We start from the raw sequence: 9764 nt of genomic DNA, 5'->3' as shown, positions 1-9764 counted from the left end.
AGAGCCCCCCCGCCTCGAGGGCAGGTCCGGGGGTAGAGGATTCCCAGAGTGGGCCGGCGGGAACCCCCGGGTGCGCATCGGAGGACCCTGCTACTGTTTTCAGAATAAGAAAAGGGGTGAAACGCGGAGAGGACAAGGAGAGCTGCTGGGAAGAGGGGCAGGGCGCCTTAGGGATGGAGCGACGGAACACTCGATAGTCAGTAGGATGAGGGGGTTGCTGCATGAGACCGGGGCACAGGGTGTTCCTAATAGAGAGGCCTCGGGGGAAGGGGTGCAGAGTGTCTGCAGCCGCCGGGGAACAGAGGAGGGAGCGAGGCAATCCTGAGTGGAGGCAGGGCGGACGCTGCGGAGGCTGGAAATCGAGGACCTCTGCGTTGAGTGTCAGTGTTCCCCGGAGCAGCTAAGGGCTCAAGAAGCTCGGCAGCCCCTCCAGAAGAGGGGAGGGAGCCTGGAGTTGAGGGGGGGGCAACGAGAGTGAAGCCCAGAGGAGGGGGCCCAGTGGTCTCAGCAGGACAGAAGGTGAGCTGGCCCCAGTGAGAAGGACCCTCCGTGAAGCGGGCAGAGGGTCTCCTGCATAGACCAGGGGAGCCTGGGTCCGGAAACCCAGAGTGGGGGTGCTGCTGGGGACGGGGCATGCAAATGGGAGAGCTGGTGCCTGTATAGGGGGGTGCTGGAGGGAGGGAGAGAGTGACACGTGAGCGAGTGGTCACTCGGCCAGGCTCTTCCCACTGAGGTCGCTCCCGTTTGCTGGCCACATGACCTTGGACAAGTTGTAGCTGTCCGCCCCGCCCTCACCACCCACCTCAGGCTGCAACTTCAGACCCCTAGCTCCCCAGGCAGCTTCAGCTTGGGGGGGTGGGGAGGGGTGAGCTCTGGCTGGATTAGGGGAGAGGAACCCGTGTGCCGCCTCCCCACCGCTGCTTTCCCACAACTAGGAAGTCAGCAACTCCATCTTCCTAGTTTCCCCCTTTCCATCTCCTCACCTTCCACTCAGCATCTCTCCCCCCGCACCCCTACAACAGATAAGTGGGTGCCCCATAGGCACCCCTTCTCACCCCCAGGGAAGTGGTGGGATGCTGTTAGATACCAAAGCCCCGCACCCCCATAAGCCCGATTGGAGGGTCAGGTGTAAAAAGGGGTCCTTGAGCTGCGGGGGGGGGGGGGGCGAAGGAGGGTGCCTGGAACTGCCTTGTCATTTAACTTTTTCTCCTTTGGGCTCATTTCCAAAGCCTGGCGAGTGCCGGCCGCACTGCAGATGGTGCTTCAGCACCGGGGACAGCGTCCGCTCCTTGTCCAGGAGGAAAGGGTTAACCTCTCCGCCTCGGCTTTGTGGGGAGGAGGGGAAGGAGGTGTGCAGATCCCCTTTACCCGACCTTTGGGGCCCTGCGGATGGGGACCTGGGAAGGAGAGCGTGAACGAATGGCCTGGCAGGGTCTCAAAGGGAGCCCAGGACCCGGCCCCTGGACTTTCTGGTAGGCGTCCGGTCCCCTGTTTCCTGTTAAGTCCTCTTACACACACCTGGGCTGTCCGCCTCCTCCACTGGGAGCCAATGCTGTGGGAAGGAAGGGGTCCCCTAGAGTCCGGGTAGATTTCGCTCTCAGACCTGAGCCTCCCTTAGCCAGTTATCTCCACCCCCACTACCTCTCCAGTATGCGCTGGCCTTCCTTCTGCGGGGAGGCCCCCAAGATGGGGACAGACGGACCCCTCAGAAAAGTCCTCTGCCAGCTCTTTTCTTCGTGCCTTCCGCCTTATTCCCAGCCCCTCCCGCCCCCCTCGCGAGCAGACCCTGAGCAATGCGGAAGGAAGCGATGGTGCTGTCCCTTTAACCGGGTTTTACTGGAAGGAGAGTGCGCTGGGGAGGAGGCAGGAGGGGGCAGGGAGTTTCTGGGTTTGCGTGGAGAAGCAGAACATGATGAAGCATTTTTCCCCTGTTTAAAGGTCCAGCCTAGCTCCGGTTTGCCGGGAGCAGAGGGGCTGGTGTGCAGGTGGTGCTGGGAGGATGGAGGTGAGAAGGGCCCTTTGTATGTGTGTGGGGGGGCGGGGAGGGGAGGGAGGGGGTTACACAGGGTCCCCTTGCTGTCACATGGCTCCCCATTTACTTGTCATTCTGCTTGTAATTTTACCACTAGAGCCTTGTTCCACTGGGTCTTTTCAGTGGCCTGCATAATACAGACATCCTCTGGGTGTGGGAGGGCTGCAGGCAGCTGACAGCAAAGGGGAGTGTTGGGAGGGGCCAGGTGAAAGAGAGGAGGGGGCCCGAGATGGGTTCTGTCAAGGCCAGGGGGCCCTAACCGGTGTGGCTCAGTGGATAGAGCGCCGGCCTGCAGACTGAAGGGTCCCAGGTTCGATTCTGGTCAAGGGCATGTACCTTGGTTGTGGGCACATCCCCAGGAGGAGGTGTGCAGGAGGCAGCTGATCGATGTTTCTCTCTGATCGATGTTTCTAACTCTCTATCCCTCTCCCTTCCTCTCTGTAAAAAAATCAATAATATATATATATATTTTAAAAAGGCCAGGGGGCCACAACCATGGGATAGCAGCTGCCCGTGAAGTCCAAGCAAGAAGCCCCAAGCTGATGTGGCTGGAAAAAATGGCATGAGGGTGAGAGCTCTCAGACCACGCCCTCAAAGGGCCCTGCCAGCTCCCCTCCAGGATGCCTTTTCTGGTCTCCTTTACTCCCCCGTTTAGTGAGTTCCTCCCTCCCTGGTCCCCATGGCTAATCCACCCCATCACACTTACCATTCTGTGTTGTCATTTGGGTGAATAAATTCCATCAGTCCTCCTGCCAAACGTGTGGTCTAGAGGGGAGTGAAGATGATTCTGCCCTGATTCCTGAGGCCTCGAATCACTTTCATCTTCCTCCCTCCAATTCTTACCATTTGGAAGCGAGTAGAACCACAGATTCATTCACATCCATCGCGTGTTTACTGAGCATGTGCTATGTGATAGTAAATAGAAGTTATAGACTCTGTAAACCTCGAAACGTTTCTCCCTGGGACCAGAATTCTCAAGTCCTTCCCAAATTCCAGCCCAGCATTTCCCACAGGGCACCTACTTCCGGATGATAAGTGTTCATCCAAAAAGGAGAGAGAAAGAGGGAGTTTCATGGCTAACTAGGGCCCTTGGCGTCTGGACGAGGCGATGAACATTGGGGACCTACCAGAGGTGAGTCGTGTGTGTGCCGGGTTCCCCAAACTTGTTTGACCACAGGCTCTTCTTCTTTTTTTTTAATACTTTTTTTTTTTTAATTTCAGAGAGGAAGGGAGAGGGAGAGATAGAAACATCAATGATGAGAGAGAATCCTCAAGCAAGCCTGCAACCTGGGCATATGCCCTGACTCGGAATCGAACCGGTGACATTGAACCGGTGACCTCTTGGTTCCTGGGTCTACGCTCAATTGCTGAGCAACACCTGTCCTGGCCTGAAGGCTCTTCTTGCCCCCAAGAGTCTCCCACAGTGGCCCACACTGCAGGACCCACTCAGAATGGAGCCTCACTCCTGCTGTCCCTGGGCTGCCATCTGGGCTCCTGTAGACCCCCAGGTGAGGACTCCTCAGTGACGGGGCTGCAGGGTGAAGCTCTCTGTGAACACCAGCCAAGCACTTGTGTTTGCTGTACTTCATTCATTCCGCATCGATGGGATTAGTCCCTGTGTTGAGCTCTGCGGTCTCTGAAGAATGAGACCCCAATGAGGGAGAATCCCTCCCATCTGTACAGCCACCACTTTCTCCTTGGTACCTCCTCAAACCTGGTTCACTAAGTGGTAAGGATCATTGTCCCTATTTTATTGATGAGTAAACTGAGGCCAGAGTGAGGATGTACGTTGCCTGAGTGGACCCAGTGGCAGTATCTCAAATCACCCAGGGCTAAGCTGGTGTTACATACACAGGGTGGAAATCCATTTCTCTGACACAGTGGAGGCCTAGATGAGGTAAGGGTGGGGGGATGAGAAATCCCCAGAGAGGGAATAGGCAGCTAGCTGGGGTTGAGGTCCGGCCTCTGACAGTGGCCCAGCAGACAGTCCCTGTGACCTGTGACCCAGTGTCAGCACATCCTTTATGTGGGGGGCTCACTTCCCAGCCTGGCATCCTGTACCTGACTGCTTACATATGTGGTGTCTGTATGACCTCTCTAGGAAACTGCATGTGACCACTGTTTTGGGGTGCATGTGCTAAACTCGTTCTGTTCTTGGCTTTATTTGTCTCAACAAAACGACCTTTTCTAACATGGGAAATTCTATCTTACCTTGTCTCCTCCTATAGAATGCAAACTTCATAAGGGTAGGGATTCTTGTCTGTTTTATTCACTGCTGACTTACCCAGTCCTTGGAACAATGGCTGGCATGCAGTGAGTGCTTAACAAGGACTGTGCCGCCCTGCTGGAGACACGGAAGAGCACGAGGACATTTCAGCACCAGGCACCTGGACAGTTCCGGCCTGCGGTGCCTCGGTAGGGAGACCCCCTAAGGATGACTGCTAAAGGTGGGCTTGAAAGTGTGGCCCAAGCACTGGCCAGATAGCTCTGCTGGTTAGAGTATCATCCCGATACACCAAAATATATTTTTAAAAAAATTAACCAGCTCAGTGGTTGAGCGTCGACCTATGAACCAGGAGGTCACGGTTCAAGATCCGGTCAGCAGGGAACAGAAGCCTCCTCCTGCCCACTTCTGCCGCCCAGCTGCAGGGTAAGGTCACCAGGCCACCCCCAGGGGGCCTTTCTGGGCGTCTTGCTCTCACTGCAGCTGGAGCTGGAGCACTCTGAGCCCAACTCAGCACCTCCTCCCACACTCCTCCCTCTGCAGAGCTGCAAGCCCGCCAGGGACTCAGCCAGGGACTCAGCCAGGGCGGCAGCAGCCTCTGCAGCATCCCTGCCCCGCCCCCATCCCACTCCCAGGAAAGACACTCCAGGGGGAGCACCATGGCAGGAGTTTTCCCCCAGTCGGGGACCAGGACAGCAGGGGACACGTGCACAGGTTTGAAGAGTGGGGGAGGGGGTTCACAGGAAGCTGGGTGGGATGCCAGAGGGGGCATGAGGTGCCTTTGTCAGTAGCCTTGACCTGCCTGAGCCCGTTTCCTCTGTGAAAAGAGTCTTCCCTCTGCCACTAGCTCCGTGGTGGGGGGATGGATACATGAGCGTATATTCCACCTGCAAAGTGAAGGTCACGGGCAGGCAGCCCATAGGCTGATATGGCCTGCAACCCAGCTTGGGTCAGCCCCTCAAGGGTATTAAAAGGATTTCATTTAGAAGTGGACAGTGGTCAGGGTTGCACAACATTGTGAATGTAGCTGACACCACTCAATTGTACACGTTAAAGTGGTTATGTTAGCCCTAACCGGTTTGGCTCGGTGGATAGAGCGTCAGCCTGCGGACTGAAGGGTCCCAGGTTCAATTCCGGTCAAGGGCATGTACCTTGGTTGCGGGCACATCCCCAGTAGGGGGTGTTCAGGAGGCAACTGATGTTTCTTATCAATATTTCTAACTCTCTATCCCTCTCCCTTCCTCTCTGTAAAAAATCAATAAAAAATATTTTTTTAAAAAATGGTTATGTTATGCAGAGATATTTTAATATTGCTATTTTCCCTTTCTTTATAATAGAAGTGTCAGAGATGAAGGAAAATTAGTAAAATGTATATGAAAATCTCCATCCTGTTAGAGTCTGGGGTGTGCCACGGGACCTAGAGTCAAGTCCCTGCCCACCACTCGCATGCACTTCGAAAATGCAGGAGACCCAGACCCGCCGGCCCCACCCCCGTCAAACCCCTCTAGGCGGGGGGCACAGCCTCAGGTCCCCCAGCCTGGTGCCAGGTGGGAGGCGCAGTCTTAGGTCCCCCATCAAGCCCGTCCAGGTAGGGAATGAGAGAGAAACATCGATCAGCTGCCTCCTGCACACCCCCCACTGGGGATGTGCCCGCAACCAAGGCACATGCCCTTGGCCGGAATCGAACCCTGGACCCTTCAGTCCGCAGGCCGACGCTCTATCCACTGAGCCAAACCAGTCAGGGCTATATACATTTTTTACCACAATAAAAAAAATATGGGGGAAAAGGGGGATTTGAATTAGCTGCCGTACCTGTCACAAAACAGAGCCCACATTAGGGGGACCAATGGGAGCAGTTTTGAAAGGCCAAACAAGAGACGCTGGGGTTGGTTACCTAAACGTATGACCTGGAACCATGGAGGATGGGCTGTCTGGAGGGCACTGGTGCAACCGGCCTCTTCCCACCTGCCAGCCTCCATTGCCTCCCACTGGTTGAACCGCCAGTTGGCAAAGGAGCTTGGGAAATGTATTTCACAGTGGCCAGTCCCCCTCTTCCATCCCCCCACTCACCAGGACCAAGCAGAACAGAGGAGGGGCAGCGAATGGCTCTGAAATCACATAGCAAATGACCAGTACAGTTGTCAACATTCAACTGCTGGCTGATTGAGCATAAAACTCTGGATTCACCGCTTTTCCTGAATCGCCCTTGGGCCTGCTGACCTGGCAGTGACCCTGAAGACTGGGAGAGGAAGGGAAGATCAAGGCTTGGGGTGGTGAGGCTCACCTCTCTAGTCATGTTGGGGCACTGGCCTTGGGGCACCCTGCTGAGGAGCCCTGATAGAACTACGGGGTCCCCCCTATTCTGACCAGCACTCAGCAAGGCATGAGAGCACCCAAGGTCCTTCAGAGAAGGGATCAGAGAAGGAGAAGCCATGAAGACCTGAACCAGGTGGACTGAGTAGGCAGGGCCAGGGGAGCCAGCGGGGCAGGACTAAGGGAACCTTCTTTATTATTATTTTTAATACATTTTTATTGATCTCAGAGAGGAAGGGAGAGAGAGAGACAGAAACATCAATGATAAGAGAATATCATTGATCAGCTGCCTCCTGCATGCCCCACACTAGGGATCGAGCCCGCAACCCAGTATGTGCCCTGACCAGGAATCGAACCGTGACCTCCTGGTTCATAGGTTGATGCTCAACCACGGATGTTAGGCGAGGGAACCTTCTTGATACAGCTCTTGGAGACTGTCTGGTCTTGCGGTTGGGGGCGGGGGGGAGTAGGGGTGGGGTTGTTTGTTTGGCTTGTTTTCATTGTCTTTCTGTGGCCGTCAGGCCTGTATTCAGACCAAATCTTTCAGGAAAGCCTGCCACATAAACTCATGGAAGAGCTACTAGTATGTTGCGGGGAGAGGTTGGGTGGCCTGGAGTTTTCCTCTGAGGGCGATACTGCAGCACCCAGGAGGGGTCTCGGAGCTGCCCAGGTTTGCACGCCGCAGCTAAGAAAACTGGGCTTAGGCCATGAGTCTCTGGCCTCCCTGGAAGCAGAGAACCTGACTCAGGAGTCGGTCAGACCGGGGACAGACCCTGGCTGTAGCTCAGTGACCTCAGACAAGCCCCTTCACATCTCATGAGAAGCAGGTGTCAGTGTCACAGGGTATGAGGAGTATCGGAGGTGCCCACATAGTGCCCGGGGGTGCAGTTGTTATGGTAACCAAGGTGTCAGTCCCAGGGCTGTTGTGGCGACCCTGGCTGCCTGCCCCTCTGGCCCCCAGGATGGGCAGAACTCCCCATTGTCCCTCCTCTGCCCTTTCTGCTGCCTCCCCGGCCACACCGCCAGCAGGAGTTTGTCCTCTGCAGGGATGCGCAGGAAGAGTCTCCTTTTTTGATGAAACAGCAATGAGGTGATGTCTGGGTTTTTTATATCCTCAGTGCTGACCCGGTGCCAGACACAGAGTCCGGGCCTGAGTCCCTTAGCTCCACTTGTCCTTTGGGTTCTTGGCCCTGTGGGGATCCAGCTGGAGACCCAACAGCGGGAAAGAAGTTGGCCGGGGCCAATGAGAGCAGTTCCAAGACCTGAAACTTCCCTGGGGACGCAGGGCGGGTCCTGGAGAGCCTGCCTCATCCAGGAGTCTTTAAACAAAACAAAAAAAATCACATCACTACTTTCTTTGTCTTCTTATCAAGGTAAGGGATGCTTTGAGGTGTAGGAATTAGCACTGGCCCGTTTTGGAGGGTAAACGGAGGCCTACATAGGTCCCTTACCTTGCCCGTAGGAATCGGTTCTGTCAAGTCATGGTCTTAATCCTGTTAATTCATTGGTGTGTGTGTGTGTGTGTGTGTGTGTTAGGCTCACCTGAGGATTCTTTTGTGGAGGGGAGGAAGAGAGAGAGAGAAACATCGATGTGAGAGATTCAATCAATTGGTTGCCTCCCGCAGGTGCCCTGATCAGGACCAGAAATCGAACCTGCAACCGCAGTACATGCCCTTGACCGGAATCAAACCTGGGACCCTTTAACCTGAGGGCCAACACGCTAGCCACTGAGCCAAACCGGCTGGGGCAGTTCATTGTTGATGGCACTGCAGAAGCCTGAGGCCTCATTACCATTCGGATCAATGGTCTGGAGACAGCGGTTGATGATCATATGACGGGACAACACTTTAAAGGGGAAAAAATTCCTAAAAGGGGCACATACTTGTTAAAAAAATCCAGTCCCAAAAATGTCTGAGGCACACAGTGGTAGCCCCTGAAACCCCACTCCATAAGCTCTAGAACCATTTATTACATAGGTTTCTCCCCATTTTATATATATATATTCATAAGTAAATGTTAACAGTTATGTTTTATTTATTTTTTATTTATTTATATTTTATTGATTTTTTTACAGAGAGGAAGGGAGAGAGATAGAGAGTTAGAAACATCGATGAGAGAAACATCGATCAGCCGGCTCCTGCACACCTCTCACTGGGGATGTGCCCGCAACCCAGGTACATGCCCTTGACCGGAGTGGGACCTGGGACCCTTGAGTCTGCAGGCTGACGCTCTCTATCCACTGAGCCAAACCGGTTAAGGCAACAGTTATGTTTTAATAAGATTTTACTGTACATTCTGTTATGCAACTTGCTCTTTGCTCCTGAAATGCAGAGGCTCCTAACCAGGCCGATCTGCTGGGGGAAGCAGCTGGTAATATTTTGTGCAAAATCATGTTGGGTGCGAGTGTGTTGAGGGATAGTGACTAGGACTAGAGTCATCAAACTCTTTAAAAAGATTCGGACCCAAGCCCCTTGTTTTCCAGGTGGAGAACGTGAGGCCAGGAAGGGAAGGGCCAGGTGAGTGGGGAGCCCAGCCCCTCGGATGGCCTTGAAGGATGAGGGCAAGAACGCCGCAGTCGCCGAGCCCTGGGCATCTTGCCCTGGACCTGAGAGGAGCTGTGCCCTGCAGAGCCAGGAGGAGGGCAAGGGAGCCGGCCCTGCCCAAGCTCCCACGAGGGGCCTCTGCAGTTCCTGCGGGGAGAAGATTTACGGCCAGCCTCCGGGAGCTTGGGGAGGTTTCAAGGAAAAGGTTTGATGCAGCACTTGGGGAGGACTGGCTTCCGGTTGGGCCTGCCTCCTCCAGGCTCAGGAAAGCCCTGCAAGGGGCAGGCTTTGAGCATGGGGGTATGTAGACAGGCGTCAGAAGATGCTGTTGGGACCAGGCCCCCCAGAGTCCCCTGGTGCTAGGACCCAGACCTTCAGAGAGCAATGAGCATAGACCCTGTCCAGGCTCGCCCTAGCCAGTGTGGCTCAGCGGATAGAGCTTCAGCCTGTGGACCCAAGGGTCCTGAGTTCGATTCCGGTCAAGGGCACGTACCTCGGTTGCAGGCTCTTCCCCAGCCCAGGCCCCTGGTCGGGGCTCGTGCAGGAGGCAACCAATTGATGTGTTTCTCTCACATCGATATTTCTCTCTTCCACTCTCTCTAAAAATCAGTGGAGCCCCAGCTGGTTTGGCTCAGTGAATAGAGCGTTGACG

Source organism: Myotis davidii, unplaced genomic scaffold (genome assembly GCF_000327345.1).
Source record: "Myotis davidii unplaced genomic scaffold, ASM32734v1 scaffold478, whole genome shotgun sequence".
Classification (NCBI taxonomy): Eukaryota; Metazoa; Chordata; class Mammalia; order Chiroptera; family Vespertilionidae; genus Myotis; species Myotis davidii.
The sequence above is the reverse complement of the archived record's forward strand: the minus strand, read 5'-3'. Positions refer to the sequence as shown.